The 19,121-nt window shown below is 55.1% G+C and overlaps 1 protein-coding gene and 1 long non-coding RNA gene across 2 annotated transcripts in view; one reads left to right on the top strand and one right to left on the bottom strand.

Annotated features, from left to right (window-relative positions):
* The window catches only part of PARD6G (par-6 family cell polarity regulator gamma), a 91,486-nt gene that overhangs the window by 52,605 nt on the left and 19,760 nt on the right, over window positions 1-19,121 (top strand). The window lies entirely within an intron of this gene.
* The window catches only part of LOC147575725 (uncharacterized), a 46,455-nt gene continuing 42,699 nt past the window's right edge, over window positions 15,366-19,121 (bottom strand). The window contains exon 2 of the long non-coding RNA XR_015242689.1: window positions 15,366-17,202. This is a non-coding gene — a long non-coding RNA (uncharacterized LOC147575725). The remainder of the gene's footprint in view (window positions 17,203-19,121) is intronic.

Genomic DNA, 19,121 nt, shown 5'->3' with positions numbered 1-19,121 from the left:
AGAGTTGAGGTATCAAAATGTGTCAAGATTGATCCCTCGGCCATTAACAAATAAACGTGTTTATTGTCAGTAGAAGCTGAGTTCTCTAAGATGGTTCCAGAGCCCAGAGCCACACGCAGCACCTGTCCTGGCTCCTTCAGGCCTTCCTTGAGTGCGACTGGGAACGGAAAGCAGGGCTGCTACTTGTCTGAGCCACCCAGCAGAGTGGCCGGGCATTTTGGGAGAGGGACTCCGCAGTTCAGGGTCAAAGGCAATGTCACACTGTGGATGCAGGAGGACCTCGAGTACTTTGGGTGACATGGCCAGCAGATGGCAGAACACCCAGCCTCAGTTTCCCTCCTAGTACAGGTGAGAGCAGAGAGGCAGATACAGGTGTGTGAGAGCTCTGGCTCACAGGGGCTTCCCACCGGCGATATGCACGTGGTCCCAGGATCTTGTTAGGGTGCAGGTTCCATCGAGCCAGACCAGCTCTGATTTTGCTCGTCTCGCTCCCTGGGCAGCTTCACAGACCAGCCTGCACAGCAAGACCCTGCAGCGGCTCAAACAGGGCCGGCTTGGTTCCATTGGGAGGGGTGACACCAGACCCCGTCAGAAAGGCCAGGAGTAGAAGACGGGTCCCAGTAGGGGCCACACTGTCATGAGAATGGCCCAGCCCTCCCCTGCCGGCCTCCCGTCCCAGTCTGCCATAGGCCCGGACCCAGACTACACGCCTTGTGTGGACGCTGGGGTAAGAGAAGGGTCACTTCTGCAGGCAGCTGTGTGGGCGCTCCGTGTCCCGAGTCAGAACCCAGGATGGCTGGGGGTGAGTTCCCACGGAGGCCCAGGCTCAGGTGTTCTGAAGGCTGCTTCCTACACCACCCCATGTGTACCCGTGTACACACTGCGGCTCCCAGAGACCCGGCCGGGGCAAGGACAGCCACATGCCCGTCACCTGCCCTCCCGGGGCTCCTCCATTGTGGGGATGTCATGCCTGCTCCCGCCCCAGGACCTGGTTTCTCCTGCTGACCGTAGCCTGGTCTTCTGGCCCGTTCCCTGTGTGTGGCCCACAATCCCTTCCAAGCCTGAGAAAGGCTCCCAAGTGCCAGGCTCTTGGGCAGTGGACAGACAAGCCCTCCTGAGGCTGCAGCCAGGAGACAGGAGCGCAGGTGGCTGCAGGGAGTAAGGGAGGGGGGCTGTCCAGATGTGGTTTAGGTCAGGGGCCCACCTGCACTGCACCCTCACAGTGGCCCAACCACACACAGACATCACAGGGCCACACTGGTTCTCTCGTTCGACCCATGTTTTCACACAGTGACTGTTACTCAGTTTCAGGCCTCTGGGCAGCCAGACTCTGCAGGGGGCCACCTGCCACGTGCTAGACATGTGTGCACATCAGGGGTTGTACCTCGGCACTGCCAACACCCCAGCCGCCTAACTCTGCTGTGGGGGCATCCTGCGTGTGTGGGGTGCTTATCAGCACCCCAGCCCCCTCCCACGTGATGCCAGTAGCACCCCCAGTAGGACACCACGTGTCCCTTGGGGTCAGGAACCTCTGGGGTAAGTCATGACTGTTCCCTGGGTGTCCTTTTCGGTGCTGTGATGAGGAAGGGGCTGGGCTTACAGGCTGAGGGTCTTGCTTCCCCAAGAAAGGCCAGCCCCCCGCCCCCCGACCCCCCTGGCTCTCAGGCATGTGGAGCATGTGCTGACGTAATAGGCTGGAGCTAGACCAGTCTTGCTTCTTACAGAGATCAAGAGTTCCCACCATGCTGACTACCCCATCACTCTGGCATCATAGAGACAAATAGTTGTTGTTTTTCTTAATGTTTACTTATTTTTGAGAGAGAGAGAGAGAGACAGAGATAGAGATAGCATGAGTGGGGGAATGGGGAGGGGCAGAGAGAGAGGGGGACACAGAATCGGAAGCAGGCTCCAGGCTCTGAGCTATCAGCACAGAGCCCGACGCGGGGCTCGAACTCACGAGCTGTGAGATCATGACCTGAGCCGAAGTCAGACGCTTAACCGACTGAGCCACCCAGGCGCCCCAAGACCAGGAGTTTTAAAAATGAGCCGGTCCTTCCGGAAACTTCCAGGGGCCATTTGCATGCCCCAGGCCCTGGGGTGGTTTCCAGCTCTGCTGCAGGTTAGCATCACAGGGGAACTTTAGGAGAATAAGGACACCAAGTCCTGGGCCCACCCAGGGGCTGGCTCATGCCCACGATCGTGTTCATGATCAGTCAGGAGGGCCCAGCGTCCCTGCCTACTGTCCTGTCCCACACCCTACCGGGAACCTCCCTGCACAGGAGCAGGTCAGCAGGTCTGCCCAGGACTGTACCTCCCAGAGCAGAGCAGACTCAGAGCCTTGACTCTGGGGCCACCAAACTTGACTGTCCCTTGTCTTGAACACGACTTTGGACCCTGCCAGAGTCACGGCGCGCAGTCTGGTCAGACTTCTGCCTCCGTCCACAGGGAGGGGCCCGGTGGGCGCAGCTCTGCCAGCCAGGCCCCCACCTACTGCTGCTGTCTCATCAGTCTCTCCCAGAGTCCTTAGCTGGCTGCCAGGAAACCCGCCTGCACATCGGAGGCTTTGGCACAGCCTCACAGGTCGCAGACCATGGGAACATCCGTGTTAGAGCCTCACCCCTAACCGACACGTGCGATCAGTAGGATCGTTTGGGATCTGTGTTGCCCCAATCATTTGCTCTCATGGGACGGCACTCCCCGTGGTAGCGATGACCACCAGGCTTCAGAGGTAGCCATGGACTATTCGGGGTAAGCCCTAGCATTGTTCTCTGCCCCAGCGCTCACTTATGCAATGAGAAGGTGCAGCCTTGGGGGTGAAGCGGCTGTGCCAAGCCCCAAGCCCTGGGGGCACCCGTGCCCGTCTGCTGGCTGTCCCACGGCCAGCACAGGCCCCACTCCCAGCTGCTGGCTGGCCTTTCCCCCTTGGATCTGGCCGACGCCAGAAGCGCAGCCAGCCCAGCAGCTGAGACTGCATGCAGGGAGGCTCAGGGGTAGGAGGAGGCTCCAGGGCAGGGGAGGGGAAGCGTGGCATCGTTGGGGGACTCCACTCCCGTCCGCCCGCTGCAGTGGTGTTGGGGGGCCAGGACCCAGCCCTGGCGGGGGAAGGAATTTCCCTGCACCGGCTGAGTGGGCAGGGGCGTGTTGCTGCAGTTCGAGGCATGTGGCCTCATTGTGAGGGATGATATCATCTTGCCCTGGCCTAGCTGTGTGTCTGAGGCTGCCCCTCTGAGACACACCTGAGTGATTTCAGCTCCCAGTGATTACCCAGTAAAAATGTTCCCCTCTAGTTACACAAATATGGCCGCGGTCATGCTTCCAGGCCCTCCCTTTAGAGGCTCGTGGGCTTGGTGCCGGGAGGTTTGGGGAGGAGTCCTCCTCCGGCTCCTGTGGGCTTGAGGCAGGAACGGCAAGTCCCAACTGGGGCTTTGTAATCAGCGCCCCCCCCCCCCCACCCCCCCCCCCGTCTCTGTGGCTTCCGCAAAAATGTAGGAAATCGGGTGGTTGATTCTTTCCCTTGACTCTGCACGTTCTTGATGAGTGGTCGGCCCAGATTGGATTTTCCTTCTCCCTTCTCGTTCTTCCCCTCCTTCCCAGCAGGAGGGGTAAGTGGCATAAACCCTTAAGGCTGTTTGGGAGTTAGGCAGGGTCGGGGCCAAGGTCAAGGGGAGAATTCGCTGCCCAGTGACCGGCCAGGCTCAGGGAAAGACACCTAAGGAAATCACGTTGAGTGCCCAGAGGCCCGGACACAGTGCCCCCCTCACCCCCTCACCCCTTTTGTCGTAGATCCACATCCTGTTTGAGCAGCACAGAAAAGTTAGCCCCCGGCATCGTCCCACAGACCCTTGTCCGTGACTGACCTTTGCTCTCTGCCATGCGTGTTCTGCAGATGCAGACTCCCTTTGGTTTTCCAGGTGGGCGTGACCAGAGCTGTGCTGAAGGCGTTGCTCCTTCAGACTCTGAATGCCCTCCCCCCACACCTCCCACCCCCACAGATCTGCTGCCCACCCCCCCTCCCTGGGGCGGCCCCAGAGCAGAGACAGCCCAGGAGTCTGTGTGCCTGTCGTGGGCAGGGTGAGGGCTGACCACTAGGACACATGAGGAATCAGGCTGTTGGCTTGTCAGTTTCCCAGAAGACAGAGGCTCTGGAGAAGTCTTCCTGCCTTGAGTGCAGCCCTCAGGCCACAGCCACGGTAACCACAGAGCTCACAGAGGACCAGAGTGGCTTGAGAGGCAGGAGTGCTGGTCCTTAGCCCTGGGCTGGCCCGGCATGCTCTGCTGGGTGGGGTTTTGTTGAGATGGCCGCAGTTGCTGGAGATCACGCAGAGATCCTGTGTACGCGGCCCGCATTCCCCGATGGCGACACTTTACACTGTGTGGCAAAATGTCACACGTTGACACGATCCGCCCATCCTGTTCAGGTCTCCCCGGCTTCCCACACGCAGTCACTTGTGTGCACTCATGCAGTTTTTAAGGGCAAATCTCAGCACTGCGATACCTGGTAAAATCAAACACACAAGGAAACGTCCGTATTTACTGTCTGTGGCAATATGTGCTGTTTCATGGGACTGATTTCCCCTGTGCTTGTTTCCTGTGTTTTTTAGGGCTCAGCGAAGGGCTTCTTACTTAAGCAGTGGCTCACCTGCGGCCTGTGTCTGACACCTGTCAGTACTTGCCCTTGCCTTGTGGCCAGGCCCTTAGGGCTGGGCAGTGTATGAGATCTGCATTCCCAAGGCAAGTGGGCCCCAGGGGAAGCCTGCAAGGCTGACTTGTGTTTTTATTTGTTCCCGTTTTTACGTCTGTCTCCACTCCCTTCTCCCGCTGCCCCGGCCGCAGTAACGGGCCCTTCCCTGAGTCCCAGAGCAGCCGCTTCCTCTATGGTCTGGGGCTTTGGGGGGTTTTGTTTTCGGTTTTGATGGGAGTAGGAAATATACTTTAAAAGTACGATAACTGGCTCTAAAAAACACTTACATTTTCTAAATCCAGACTTAGGGTTAGCATGTGTCCAGGAGTCTCTTCTCACTGTGCTGGACTTTTCCAGGTGGAGACATCAGGAAAAATGTCTCCTCCTTGCACACACACTTGAAGTCTGGTCGAGCACCTGCTCTGATGTACTGCCTTTCCCGTCCCCGCAGCACTGCTCCCTTCTGTTGGCCGTACTTCTGTTACTGATGCTTTCCAGGTAAAACATGAGTTCCACCAGCTTTAAGAAGGTATCCCTTGGGTCCCACACATCCCTCCTGACCTGTCCCGACCTCTGTCTTCATTGTGACTCTTCTCCATTTTCTGGGCCATTCCTCCCCACGACCCTCAGAGTAAAACCACAAGCCTGCCCTTCCAAAGCACCTCCTCCAGGAAGCCTGTCAGGATTTACTGTTCTCTAGTCAGAGGACACAGTAGGTTGCTGGGGCTGCTGGGCAGTGGGGCCACTGGATTCAGAGATGCTGCCTGTGGAGCCTTCATAGAAACAGGCTGACGAGGAGCTCGTCGTGTGTGTTGGCTCAAAGCTCAGCACCCTCACTTCCAGGTACACGTGGGTGTTCACTGGAGAGCGGTTTTGGGGGATCAGATGTTAAAATAGGGGCACATCCTTCCTGAGAGCCCTCGAACTTAGAGACAGCAGATTGCAGGAACAGGCTGTGAGCCGAGTGCACGTGCTGTGGACCACATCGTTGACTGCAGATCTGCACAGTGAAGCCTCAACCCCAATGTGAGTGTCGTGAGGAGACAATTAGGGTTAAATGAGGTCATGGGCGGGGCCTGGTCATCACAGAAGAGGAGGAGCACGGTCTTCCCCACCAGAGCTCCTCTGCTGGGCAGCAGGTCCACAAGGAATGGCATAAACCACCCAGCACGCCGTGTTTTGTTACCGCAGCTGGAGCTTACTAACAATGTGTTTCCAATTCTGCAACAAAACAGTTATTAAGGTGTTACTTTATGTATTATCTGTATGCCATACTGTGATGGTTGATTTTATGTGTCAGCTTGAGCCTGAGGGATGCCAGGGTAGCCGGTAAAACATCACTTCTGGTGCATCTGTAAGGGCGTATCCAGAGCAGAGCAGCCGACTCTCTCTCTCTCTCCTTGAGCTGGAGCGACTTCTCCTGCCTCAGCCAGCCGAGCTCCTGGCTCTCTGGCTGGCCCTCCATAACGTCCTGAGCCAGTTCCTGTAGCAAAGCTCTTCTTCCACACGTGCTGTGCACGCCCCATCGGTTCTGAGAGCCCTGACTAGTGCACACATGTTTCCTTGCACGAAATGGTCTGGGGAAGCATGTGCCAGACTGTGATCGGGAGGGGCAGGATTACCCGGGCATTTTCCTTCTGTTTTGTGTATTTAATCCACACGAGGTAGTCTGCCCCCGACACATGGAGTTGAATGTGCTGTCTGCATATTGTTTAGAGGAATGAATGCGTGAGAAACAAGGGAGCAGAGGGCAACGGGGGCTTTGCAGTGACACCTTCACTTCAGCAGAGGAGCAGTGCCCCCGGGTCTTCCTCTGCATCCCACGTGGTGCAGCCACGGGAGCACCTGGGTGGCCCCATTACTTGGCGCTGTTGAAGGAAGCTGTCATTGGCCCCGAGGGCCAGAGGACCAAGGAGGAGACGGGTGGGAAGCTCTTGTCTGGGCCCCGCTTCCAGGAAGGGGTATTCTCAGCCAACTTGGCTTCTCGGGGCCTCATGAAAGTCCCCTGGGAGTGGCTGTCTGGCCCACTGCGTCTGCCCCTAGTCTATGGACCTCAGGGATGCCGGGCTTGAGGGCTGGGCCCCAGCACACGGCTGCGCAGCCGCAGCAGGTCGGAGGATGGTTCAGGTGGTGAACTTCCAGCAGGCCTCTTTGGGTTTCGTGCTCAGGATCCCTGGGAGATGTGGGCACCGGCTCAGGAATGGCAGATAACTCGCCCTCGGCTGACAGGGCTGGACCGTGGGCCGGGCCTCTTCCTGTGTCCTGAAACCACGAAACTAAGAAGATCAGGTTCAGTGACACACTTACCACTGACCTCAGTGTTCACATCAGTAACTGGGACCCTGAAATCAGCAGAGTGTTGGGAGCTGCCCAGGACTAAGGACACAGGAGCCCCAGCATCCTTCATGGTGTGCTTTGAAAGTCCAAAAGCCGTGGCAAGGTATTTCAGAACTAACTTTATTTTTACTTTGAGGTGCTTTCCAGAAAGATCTGTTGTTTGAGGAAACTTCTAATGGAAAAGAACGAACGTTGGTTTGTGCTTTCTCCCCCTTTTGCAGGCGGGTCAGGGACCAGTTCTTGTTGTCTTGGCCTGCGTCTCGCATTCTCCTCCACGATGGGCTTTTCCACGATGTTCCCCAACCCGGAACAACGCATTTCCTAGCACACATCACACTCATGTGAATTTGGGGAAACTAGTAGCTGTACTCGTTGGTACTTAATCCCTTAACTCAGAACTTTCCACACTGCATAGTGGGTTTGTTCGTTTTTACATCATGCTGGTTCCAGACAACTTCTGTACACGCCTGGTATTTGGGGTCGGACGTCCTTTCTGGGACAGACAGAAAGAGCTCACAGACCAGACCCCAAGCGCAGGGTGTTATTTGTGTTCCTGTTTTTTTGAACCTGGGCCACAGCTGCCTTACTTAGAAATGACCTTGGGGTCAAACAGGGACATGACTTTGGATGAGGTGATGGTTTCCTAAATATGACACCAAAAACAACAAAAGAAAAGACAGATAAACTGGACTTCATCAGAATTTTAAGCTTTTGTGTCAAAAGATACTATCAAGAAAATGAAAAGAACCAACAGAATAGAAGGAAGGTATTTGCAAGTCATTTTTCAGAGACTTCTATCTAGAATATCGAAAGAACACTCACATCAGTATAAAAAGACAGCACAGGGCACCTGGATGGCCCAGTCGGTTGAGTGTCTGACTTCAGCTCAGGTCACGATCTCGAGGTTCATGAGTTCGAGCCCCGCGTCTGTGCTGACAGCTCGGAGCCTGGAGCCACTTCGGATTCTGTGTCTCCCTCTCTCTCTGCCTTCCCCCTCTCGCTCTCTGTCTCTCTCTCTCTCTCTCAAAAATAAGTAAACGTTTAAAAAAAAAGTAAAAATAAAAAATGATAATAAAAAGACAGCCCAGATGAAAGTGGGCAAAGCATCTGGATGCACTTGTCTCCAGAGATGACACATGAGTGGCCAGTGAGCACAGGAAAAGGTGAAAGATGGATAAAAACAGATGTGGCAAAATCTTCAGGCGGTGCTGGTTGGTGGGAATATAAAATGGTGCAGCCATTGTGGAGAATGTGGAGAACAGTTTGGGGGTTTTCAGAAAGCTGGACATAGAGCTACCGTCTGGCCCAGCGATTCCACTCCTAGGGATACACCAAGAGAAATGAACACATGTCCACGCGGAAACTTGGACACCCGTGTCCACAGCAGCATTATTCACAACAGCCAAGAAGTAGGAGCAACCCAAGTGTCTGCCAGGGATACAAGGATAAACCAAATGTGGTCCGTCTGTACCACAGGATAGATGATCAACCATGAAAAGAAGTGAAACACTGGCACCCACTGCAATGTGGATGACCCTTGGGAACACCACGCAAAGTCAACGAAGTCAGACACAAAAGGCCACGTGTTGCGTGAGTCCACTTCCGTGGACACTCAGAACACTCGACCGACACAGAAAGGAGAATAGTACTTGATAAGGATAGAGGGAGGAGGGCCCCGGATGTGCGTTTCTTTGGGGTATGATGGACATGCTTTGGAATTAGATAGTTATGATGGTCCCACAACATTGTTACTATTCTAAAAACCACTGGATTGAACACTTTAAAATAGCGTAAATGGTGAATTTTATGTTGTATGAATTGTATCTCAATAAAATAAAACTTCAAGGCAAATGCACAGGAATGCTGCACACGGGCCGGTGACACCCAAGTAAACAGCTGGACAGGTGCCTGTGTCCTGGAGCACTTGGTGCCCCGTGCTGACCTCCCCCACCCCCATGACTGGGGCAAGGGGTGTGGCAGGTCTTCCCCAGGGGATTCCAGGTGTGAGAAGAAAACATAGTAAAGTACTGACAGTGATGACCCGGTAGAGGGGGTACAGCTCTATAGATTTTTAAATTCATATTTGCTTCCATCTTTTCCCATAGTGAATATGGGTCATTTGAGTTAATTCTTTTAGTAGAGGGAAGTGATAGCCCTAACCCCAACAAGAGGCTTCTCAAATGCTCTCCAAGGAAGTTGAAACCCTCTTCTGCTACTCCCTTCCCTGTGTCTCCTTGCCTTGGGCTTGGAGGGTGGGGGGAACATTCCAGAAACAGGACCCCAAAGTAAGTCAGGAATTTTATGCCCTAGACTTCCTTTCTTCCTGTAGTGCTAGAAACAAAATGTTCTCTAAAATTACAGAAAATACTACCTAGGTGAAAACTAGCATTGTGTTTTTCGTCAAAAGAAAAGCTTGTTGTCAGTTTCTAGCCTCTCTGAAATCTCACGTGAGGAGAGTTTATTTTGGAAAAAATGTGTTTTAAAGTGAGCGGAAGGAGGGCTCAGGACTGGCGATCTCGATGGTGGGTTTGGGTCTTGTGACAGCAGGATCCAAACTGCCTCCCTCCCCCTCAGCCCTGAGTGCCTGAAGGGCACACCTGCATCCCCACCTGGCGTCAGGTTCTTTCAGCTTCTCTGGGCAGACAGGTGTGTCCTCAGCCCACCTGCCAGGGCCATTCGTGACCTGGGCATCCTCCTACCCTGCCGCGCACTGAGCGGATGGAGGATCCAGGGCTCCCCCCACCGCGAGGTGGGTCTCGAGCACATTGTTACTGCTAATAATAAAGAACTGAAGATTTCTAATGACACAGTTTACACAGAAGAGCGGATCCACAGATACGATTATCATAAGCACTCGCTTGCTCTCTGCCGACTTCTGGGGAGGGGGTCAGCTGCCCTGAGGCTGCTGGGTTGGGGGACGGCGAGGTTCTCAATCTGGTCAGTCGCCTGCCCTGCCTGCCCAGCACCATCCCCTCCTAGGCTGAGGGGTGCGTCCTGCTGCGAGAGAAGGTGATTGCTCAGGACCGAGCCCTGCCGAGCACCCAGTGCTCCTTTGTCAGCCCAGAACCAGTCCCTGGGGCGAGATGTGCTGACAGGACCACAGAGAGCCTATCTGGAAGGTGCCAGGGAGGCAGGACAGGCAGTCCAGCAGGCCTAGGGGGAGGGAGGCAAGAAGGAAGGAAGGGAGGGACGGAGGAGAGAGGGAGAGAAAGAGGAAAAAAAAAAAGAAAAGTGACAACAACCAAGTTTAGAAGATACCACTGTGCTACTTAGATCCTGTAACTTGAGAAGTGAGAGTCCCCAAAAGCCAACTCTAGATCAGGGACCACTGTTCAGGGACAGAGGCACCCTCCCTGCCATGGGACATTGCAGCTCACCGAGAGGGGGGCCCCGCCTCCAGGGAGCTCTGTGGGTGACCTCAGGTCCCGGCCTCTTCCCAGCCTCTCCCTCAGAGCCTCCTGACAGCATCTGCCGGGGCCCTGCCAGGGCCAGCACCGTCTGCCCTGTCCTCATTGTGGGTCAGCCTGCCCTCGTCCCACAGGTGGTCCTCGGTGACCTGGAACTTCCAGGTCTTTCCCTGATAGGGTCATTAGTAGATGAACTTTGACGGGTGCTGAGTGTCCACGCAGAACCCTGTGAGTGTGCAGCCAAGAACCACAGGTGCCTCGGGGTGGGAACCCTTTGTGCTGGTCGTGTGATATCGTGCCTGTAAAGGACCAAAATGCGCGTTTGCCTTCAGAGATCATCTTAGTTGCTCTGGAAAGGGGTCCTGGGACCACAGCTACAGGAGGGGCCCTGATTGGCCTAAGCCATGGGACGCCCAAGCCCTTGACTGAGGAGTGGGTTGAGAGGTCTGCAGGGAGCCCCCAGCAAGGAGGAGGAAGACAGGCTGACCTGTGAGCACCCAGCCCTGCGGTTTACAGCTGCCGAAGCCACACGTCCCCTGCGTCCTCTGAGCTGCTCGACACCAGAGTCCAGTAGACTCCGCCAGTCTTCTTACTGTGCATTTGCCTGGAGTCCTTTTGTAAAAATGCTTATTAAACTTGCTTTGAACGTGGGACCAGCCCCGATAAAAGCAACCGCAATGCCAGGACAGATGTTGGAGCACATAAATGCATGCTGCCAGGTGCCCTCCCGCCTGCACCTCTGGTGCTCCCAGCAAGTGGGGAGGAGGAAGGAGAGTGCGGGGAGGGAGTCAGCTGGTGGGCCAGGCGGAACCTCTGACAGCGAGACCTGTGGTCCCGGGAGCACCCCCCTCTGTCCCGAACTGCGGTGCGGGGCAGCACGAAGGTGGGCTCGGGGACCACCTGATGCCTCCGGAGCCGTGGACGCCTTTGTAACATGTGGCACAGTTTGTTTTGCAACCTAGGTGGCAGACGTTTAAAATGTTGATATTTCCGGTATCTTTAAGAGTAAAATCTTGTTCTGACCTGTTTCTGATCCAGTAGTGTGGTTCCTCCAGAGTGTTCTGTGTGTCTGTCCAATTACGGAAGCGAGAGCTTCTCGGTCTTAACGACCCTTGGACAAGCTGGGACTGGAGGAGGCATTTTTACGCGGTGAAACTACTCTGTCCCCTCCCCTGCTGTCCCCTTCACTCTCCCCTGCTCTCCCCTCAGTCTCCCTCCCCTCCTTCCCTCTCTTCTTCCCCTTCCCCCTCTTTCCCCTCCCCCTCCACGCTCCCTCCTTTCACTTTCTCATTTCTAGATTTCCTTCACCCTGAAGCCAGCAGCCGCTTCCTTGCAGCACTTCCTGTAGGGTTTTGTCCCCAGGTGACTCTCCTAGATGACTGAGGTGGGACAGACTCAGTGGCTCATCTTGTGATCCTGATATCAAATTGGGCTGATCGGTGGCTCTTCTCTTCATGATGCCTTAAAGTTGAGGGAGAGAAAGAGACCCTCAACTCCTGGGATGAGAAGTGGAGTCTGCAGCAGTGAGGCAGGTGGGCGAAGCTCGTCTTCTGGTTCTGTAGGAGAAGCCATGGTTTCTGCATCTGCCTGAGCGTATGCATGGAGCACCCCATGGACACCCCCGCAGCCCTCACCCTGGCCAGCCCCTGCATGTCCACAGCATCTGTCAGGCATCACCGTGGCTGCCTCTTTGCAGAGTAGAGCAAGCATGTGCACAAGGCCACTACCATCATTGCAAATCAAACGTAGCATAGGTGGTGTTTTCTCACATTTGTGTACTTGTGTTGTCACTGTGAGACCCTGGTTGCCTGGGGATGTACAGGGCAGGGCACGCTTTCCAGCTGGAGGGACAGCCTGGACCTCCTGTTACACTCGCACCGAGAGCCCTTAGATGTGCTCACTGTCTGACCTGGCAAATCTGGTTCTGGGAATTCACCTTAAAGAAAAGATCAGAGGGGCACCTGGGCGGCTCAGTGGGTTAAGAGTCCGACTTGGGCTCAGGTCATGATGTCCTGTTTCGTGAGTCCGAGCCCTGCGTTGGGCTGACAGCTCAGAGCCTGGAGCTGCTTCAGATTCTGTGTCTCCCTGTGTCTCTGCCCCTCCCCCGCTTGCGCACATGCTCTCTGTCTCTCTCAAATATAAACACATTAAAAACAAAAACGATCAGCAATGTGCACAGCCACCTGACTCTTGTCTGTAAGACCTCAAAGTTTGGGTTAAATAAATTCAAGCAAATTTATACAGTGGAATCTTACGGAGTTTTTAAAAGTATCTCGAAGCAGAATATTTACTGACCAAATGTTTCCAAACCATGGCATTAATGGGAAAAGCATCACACTATACAGCAGTATAGTGTGTATTAGAAAATACAGCAGTGAGCGTGTATTATTTCTGAAATGAGAAGAAAAGGCATTAATTAAATCACAGCCACCAGCAAAAGAGCAGCCGTACGGGACACAGGTGCCCTTTGCGACAAGAATGCTTCACACTCTGGGGCTGGAGCCCCGGGTGTGACCTGTGCCGGCTGCCCCGAGGAGGTGTCTTCTACATGGGGGAGGGGGCTGTGATGGGTAGTTCACACTCCAGCTGCGCGGGGTCAGCGGGCCGTGGGGGCGGCGCACAGACAGGCACGTGAGTCCCACCCCAGAGCACCTGCTGCATCGACCGCTCCCAGGCCCTCGGACGCCAGCCCCGCAAAGGGGGCGCAGCCATGCGGAGGCCAGTCTTGGTGCTGACGCGCCGGCCCTGCCTTTGGGCTCTTGGGGGCCACATGTCCCTCCTGTGGGGTGGCCCAGGCACCTTCCACCATCTCGGGGGCACGAAGCCCTCTCTCCTAAAGGGAAGGGGAGCCCGGCTCCGAGGCCACCAAACAAAACCCCTCTTCCCTGTTCTGTCCTTGATACAGATCGTCGGTGTTCCTGGTTCCAGAATAACCGAGGCTGCCTGGGACACACGTGCTGGTTGGCTAGAGCTTTGTTTTATTTTTGCCAGATAAGCAGCAAGACTGACAACATTCACTTCCCCCCTTACCCACTGCCCCATCCTGATGACCGACAGGAGACCGTGTGCCACGGGTGTGCGTGTTCCCAGGTAGGAACGCACCGGGAGCCGTGGCCGCTGCTCTGCCATCGCCTGGAGCTGGTGGGCAAGACAGGCCCTGACGTCCCAACGAGTGGGGGGAAGCTGCAGCTAGGAAGCTGTCCGGCTGGCCCCTGGGCCGGTCTGCCCTCCTGGTCTGCTTCCCCCGTCGCACCGCTGCTGTGGCCTGTCTGTCCCTGTAGACACTTCTAGTCCTGGAGTTGACTGGGCAGGGAACTACGTGTGGGACCGTGAGCTCCTGAGAGCAGGTGCCACCTGGCCAGTGTGCCTCCTGAGCAGGCGGGTGGCCGGGAGTCAATGGCAACTATTTTACAGTTAAAAGCTCACGCATTTGATCACATTAATTCAATAAGCGGTTACTCTGTTTTGTAAATGTCAAGCTTTGACTTTCCTGTTAGCTCCTGTTTTTGCAAATTATGCCGTAAATATTGAAGCATGCCCACAGGTGCTTCAGGACTGATGCTGGTGAGGAAGGGTGTACGGGTTCTGTGCTTGCAGAAGTATTTACTGAGGGCCTCTGGCGGACAGCTGCACCATGTGGGGGGGCTCGAGGCAGCTCCTTCCTTGGCCCCAAGGTAGCTGCTCAGTGTGACAGGTGAGGGGAGCAAGGCGCTTTCCTTGGGCGTCACCCCCCGGCCATCAGGTAGAAGAGGCGTGCGGTGTGTCCCAAGTGCTGGGCAGCAGGAACCAGGGAGTGGCAGGGGGCAGCTGGGAACTTTCCAGGGCACCAGGGACGGAGGTCCCGCAGAAGAGACTGTGTTTACAGCTTCTCCCCTTCGTGGGGGAAGGTCTGGGCTCCGGGAGCCTAGTGCTGGCCGGCTTGCCAACGTCCCAGCCAGGTCCGTCCCAGGTCAGGGAAACCACAGGCATGGGGTGAGAAGAGGGTCTTGCCTCTTTTTCAGGCCGACAAACTGCGTCTTGTGCTCTGTCCCTTTGGCTCCTCATCCAGGTGAGACGCACAGGTGGCAGACATCCGTGCTCCTTAGGGCTATAGGGACATGGGGCCCTGGTGGCCTCTGGGGGCCCAGACTGGCTCTAAAAGGGGAGCCAGCTGCAAAAGTGTTTCCGTTGCAGGACAGGAGACAGGCAGAACATGTGGTGACTTCTAGATCTGTCCGTCCCCTCCCCTCCTGTATCCTGGAGGGCTGCTGTGCCTTGTTTTAGAAGGAAGGGGCGCCTGGGTGACCCATTCGGTTGAGCGCCCGACTCTTGATCTCGTCTCAAGTCATGATGTCATGGTTCATGAGTTTGAGCCCCGCATGAGGCTCTCTGCTGACTGCAAAGCCTGCTTGGGATCCTCTCTCCCTCTCTCTGCCCCTTCCCCACTCGCTCGCTCTCATTCTCTCTCTCAAAATAAACAAACAAACATTTTTTAAAACAGGAAGACAGGTCTTAAACTTCGCCCTAGTTTACAGAAGTGTTTTCGGTTTCTCAGTGCTGCGTCGGCTGTGGACTCTCCCTCGTCACACCAGGGCCGCTCCTGGTGAGTGGAAAGTCTGGACCCTTTCCCACCCCTGGTCGTACATTGATTGACAATTGCTGCCGACTGCTGGCTTCTCTGGCCTCGATGCAGGCTGTGGGCTCTGTGAGGCAGACAGAGGCTGTGGGCACAGAGCGGGCAGGTGCTAGTGCGGGAGTGACCACCCCCTGGCTCCAGAGCAAACCAGGGTCTCCTGACGGATGCCCGAGGCTGAGAGCCCCGACACAGCCCTGCTGCTTCCCGGCTCTGGTGTTGGGGTGCCCACCAGCCCACCTGGCCAGGGTAACTGTCTAGGGGCTGCGAGAGTGACACCCACACCTTGTAGAGACTTCCAGGCACTTCCTGTAGCTGGTCTGCAGCATTTAATTATTAATGCATAGTTTATTTTAAAGAAAATGGTTGGTTACACCAAGGGAATGGTTTGCTTTGCGTCTGAGTCCTAGAATGATTTTTAGCCTTTTATGTTTTCAGATGTTTTAAAAATTGGTAGACTTCATTTTTTCAGAGCAGTTTTAGGTTCACAGAAAAATTGAGCAGAAAATACAGCAAATTCCCATATACCTCCACCCCACACACACTGTTTTTCCTACCAGAACATCTCGTATTAATGTGGTGCATTTGTTAGGGTTGATGAGCTGATGCCGTCTTTAACCAAAGCCCCTAATTTCCAGTAGGGTTTGCTCTCAGTGCTGTCCTGTGGGGTTTCCCAAACGCACAATGTCACGTATCCAACGTAACCCTACAGCCAGAGGAGTCTTGCTGCCCTGGAACCCTGTGCTCTGCCTGTTCGTCCCTCCCTCCCCCAGCCGCTCAGCCCCTGGTCGTCGTCTCCTATCTCCACGGTTCTGCCTTTTCCAGAGCGTCCGATGGCCGGAATCATCCAGACTGGCTTCTTCCACTTAGTGATGAGCACTCAAGGCTCATCCGCATCTGTTCATGGCTTGCTACTGTGTTTCCTTTCAGTGCTGAACAATATCGTCTACATGAACCACAGTTTATTAATCCATCCCCCTCTGCAGGACATCATGGTTGCTTCCAAGTTTTGGCAGTTCAGAATGAAGCTGCTATACATATCCTTGTGCAGGATTTTGTGTGGAAACAAGTTTTCAGTTATTTAGATAAAACCAAAGAATGTGCTTGCTGGATTGTGTGGTGAGAACGTTTCGTTTCTTTCGGAACAGGCACACCATCTTCCACAGCTGGTTGTACCGTTCTGCATTCCTTGGCCTTTCTCGTCTGTCTCATTGCTCTGAGGGACTCCGCCCCTGCCCCTCACTTCCCCCTGCTCCCCACGAGGGTCCGTCCCTCACCTAGCACCACGTCAGAACACTCTGTAGGTGGGTGGGAGAGGACCCCCACCTGGAACACGCTGGTCTGAGGACACCACCTCGTCAGGTGCTGCCCACTGGGCCTGGCCCTAACCCCACCTGCGTCCCCCTTGTCACGGCCCCAGGGGTCCGCAGAAGTGCAGGAGCCGTGGTGTAGTGCTACCTCAGTAACAGCTGTTTTTGTCACGATCTTTCTGTAATAGCAACAGCAAATTAAGAAATAGTGTGCTGGTCTGCCAGTTAAAACAAGAATACTTCTCATTGTTTCAGCAGAATTCTTCGACAACCGTATGCGGAGGGTGAAGCTCCTGCCCAGAGGTCGGCCATTAGCCCAGCGGCTCCAGCTTGTGTCCCAGTGGCGCCATTAGGTCACAGGCGTCCTGTCAGCCTTGCGTGTTTCTGGGACTGTGCTTGACTCTCTTGGCCTGGCCTGGAGGGCTCGCCTGCTGGGTGTGCCTTCCGGGAGTCGGTCGCTGGTCGGAAGCCCCCCGCCCCCCCCCCGTGCCCATCACCCACCTTCGTCTGCATCGGGTCCTAAAAAGCTGTGACATCGTACGTTTTCAAACTAGAGAGGATTCTAAGAAGCATTTTCTCAGAGTTGTCCCCACGGTCATATATGTGTCTGACATGGGCTAAAACAGTTCCTGACTCTGATCCGGCCTCCTCACCCGGAGGGAGGCTGGGGAGGCTGGTAAAAACCTGCCCCTTGCCAAGTTTTTAGTGCCGTCTTCCCGACAGAACCCGTCTAACTGGACGTGGGCAGAGGGAGAGAGACGGCGGTGGGGAGGCAAGACGCCTGCTCCCGCTTTTGTGCTCTGGCATCCTCGGGGAAGCGAGGCCAGCACCTCCTTCTCCTCCTGTTGGAGATATCTGAAAACAGAAGCAGAGAAAAAACACATAACTTAATTTGAGTAAAATGTGTAATAGGAGGGGGGAGGTGGACTTTTGCCCGAATCTGTGGCCCACCCCACCTTAGTTGTTCACTTTGGAGAAAATATGAGATTTAACATAGTACTTGATACAAAGAAGCTGTGACAATTTTCGTCTTGTAAAAGTTATTTTAGGAACCAAAGTTGGAATCTTAGGAATGGGATATTCTTTGTAACAAAGTTTGTCCTTAAGATAGTTGAGAGTTTTTGACTAATAAAGTGCATATGCGATGGTTTATCCGTACAAGCGACAGGGAACATCCGAGTGCTGTGCGGAGCTGGATGCAGAGGTGGGGGCGCCCGGGGACACGTCCTTCCCGGACACAGAGGGAGCTGTGTGCTTTGCTGCCGATGCCGTGGCTCGTCGGAAAGTGGAAGAAAGGTTTCTAGCCGTACCTGCCCTGGGCCCGTGGCTGCTGGGATAGGGGTTTGGAGCAAAGCGTGGCCAGCCCACTCCCCAGGAATCCCACGCTCGCTCTCCCTCTTCCTCACGAGGCCATCTGCACTTTGCCACGTTCGAACCACCCACTCTTTGACCGATGCCCAGAGACTCCTTCATCTCTGGTATTCCTTAGCTCAGCAGTTTCCTTGTTATTCGGAATCAGCCAATGATCCGAGGGCATCAGCCTCCCAAGGGCTGTGGGGCTGCACCCCAAACCCCAAGGTCAGACTTGCACAAGTCCGGGGTCACTGGAAAACACTTCGTCCGCCCATTTACAAAGCAGGTCCTCGAAAATGCCCTGGACACCCTCATCCTGGGCCACGTTCTGGTCGTCCTCACCTCCAGCTACAAGTCCCAGCCGCACCCTGAGGAAGAAGGCAGGAGCCTCTGAGCCCAGGGAGCCTTGTGATGACAGACACTATGTGTCAGCCTGACTGGCCAGATACCGGCAGCTCGTAAAACATCCCTCTGGGTGTGTTTGCCAGGGCGTTTCTGGAAGACGGAGTACAGCAGACCACCCTCTCCAGTGTCGATGGCCCTCATCCAGTCCCCAGTCCGTTGGGGACTTGACTAGAACAGGAAGGTGGAAGAAGGCAGATTCTCTTTTTGCACCTTCTCCTGCCCTGGGACAGCAGTGCTCTGGTTCTCGGGCTTTGGGGCTTGGTCCACCATTGGCTCTCCAGGGTCCCCAGCTTACAGATGCAGACCGTGGGATTTCTGTGTGAGCCAGTGTCTAATAAACCTCTCTCTATACACCCATACCCCCCACGCGCGCGCGCACACACACACACACACATCCTATCAGTCTGTTCCTGGGCTGAGCGGCGTGTGCAAGGGTGGGAGGCCGCACCTGCCAGATTCTCTGGGTACCATCACGGCTGCTGCCCATTGTAGAAGCCTGTCTTGGGATCCTGTCCCACCTCCCCGAGGAGCACCTCTCAGGTCTCTGAGCCTTTGCTCGCTGCCCACATGTTATGCCTACACGTGAGTTTCCCAGTGGATGAGGCGTTCCTGGGATGGAACCACAGAGGAAAACCCAGAACGGGGGAGGTCCTCTGCTCCTTGACACCCCATGAGGCCTCAGAGGCCCCTAGTGGTAGCAGTTTACTTCCTTTGTTTCGACTGCCCAGCTTCTGCTGAAAAGTAATAAGCATCCAGTGTGTCGACACTTCTGGCCACCTTTAGATTTGCCAAAACTTGCTTGAAGGTGCTGCTAAATAAACAAGGGTAGCTGAACATTCAGGGTTAGGGTCAGTGTTGGATGTTGAGTCTTGCCAGCATGGTGGGGGCCAGATGTTAGAGGCCCTGGTGTTGTGGGGTCCCTAAAGAAAGGACTGGTGTCGAGAAAGGACCCAAGTCAGCCCCTCTGGATCTGTGAGGAAGAGAGCAAATCCCGAGGACCCAGTCTGGCCACAGAC

The sequence above is a fragment of the Puma concolor genome, chromosome D3 (genome assembly GCF_028749965.1).
Source record: "Puma concolor isolate L17-30 chromosome D3, mPumCon1.1.hap2, whole genome shotgun sequence".
In the NCBI taxonomy this organism is placed as follows: domain Eukaryota; kingdom Metazoa; phylum Chordata; class Mammalia; order Carnivora; family Felidae; genus Puma; species Puma concolor.
Note: the sequence above shows the minus strand (reverse complement) of the source record. Positions and strands in the feature narration are given on the sequence as shown.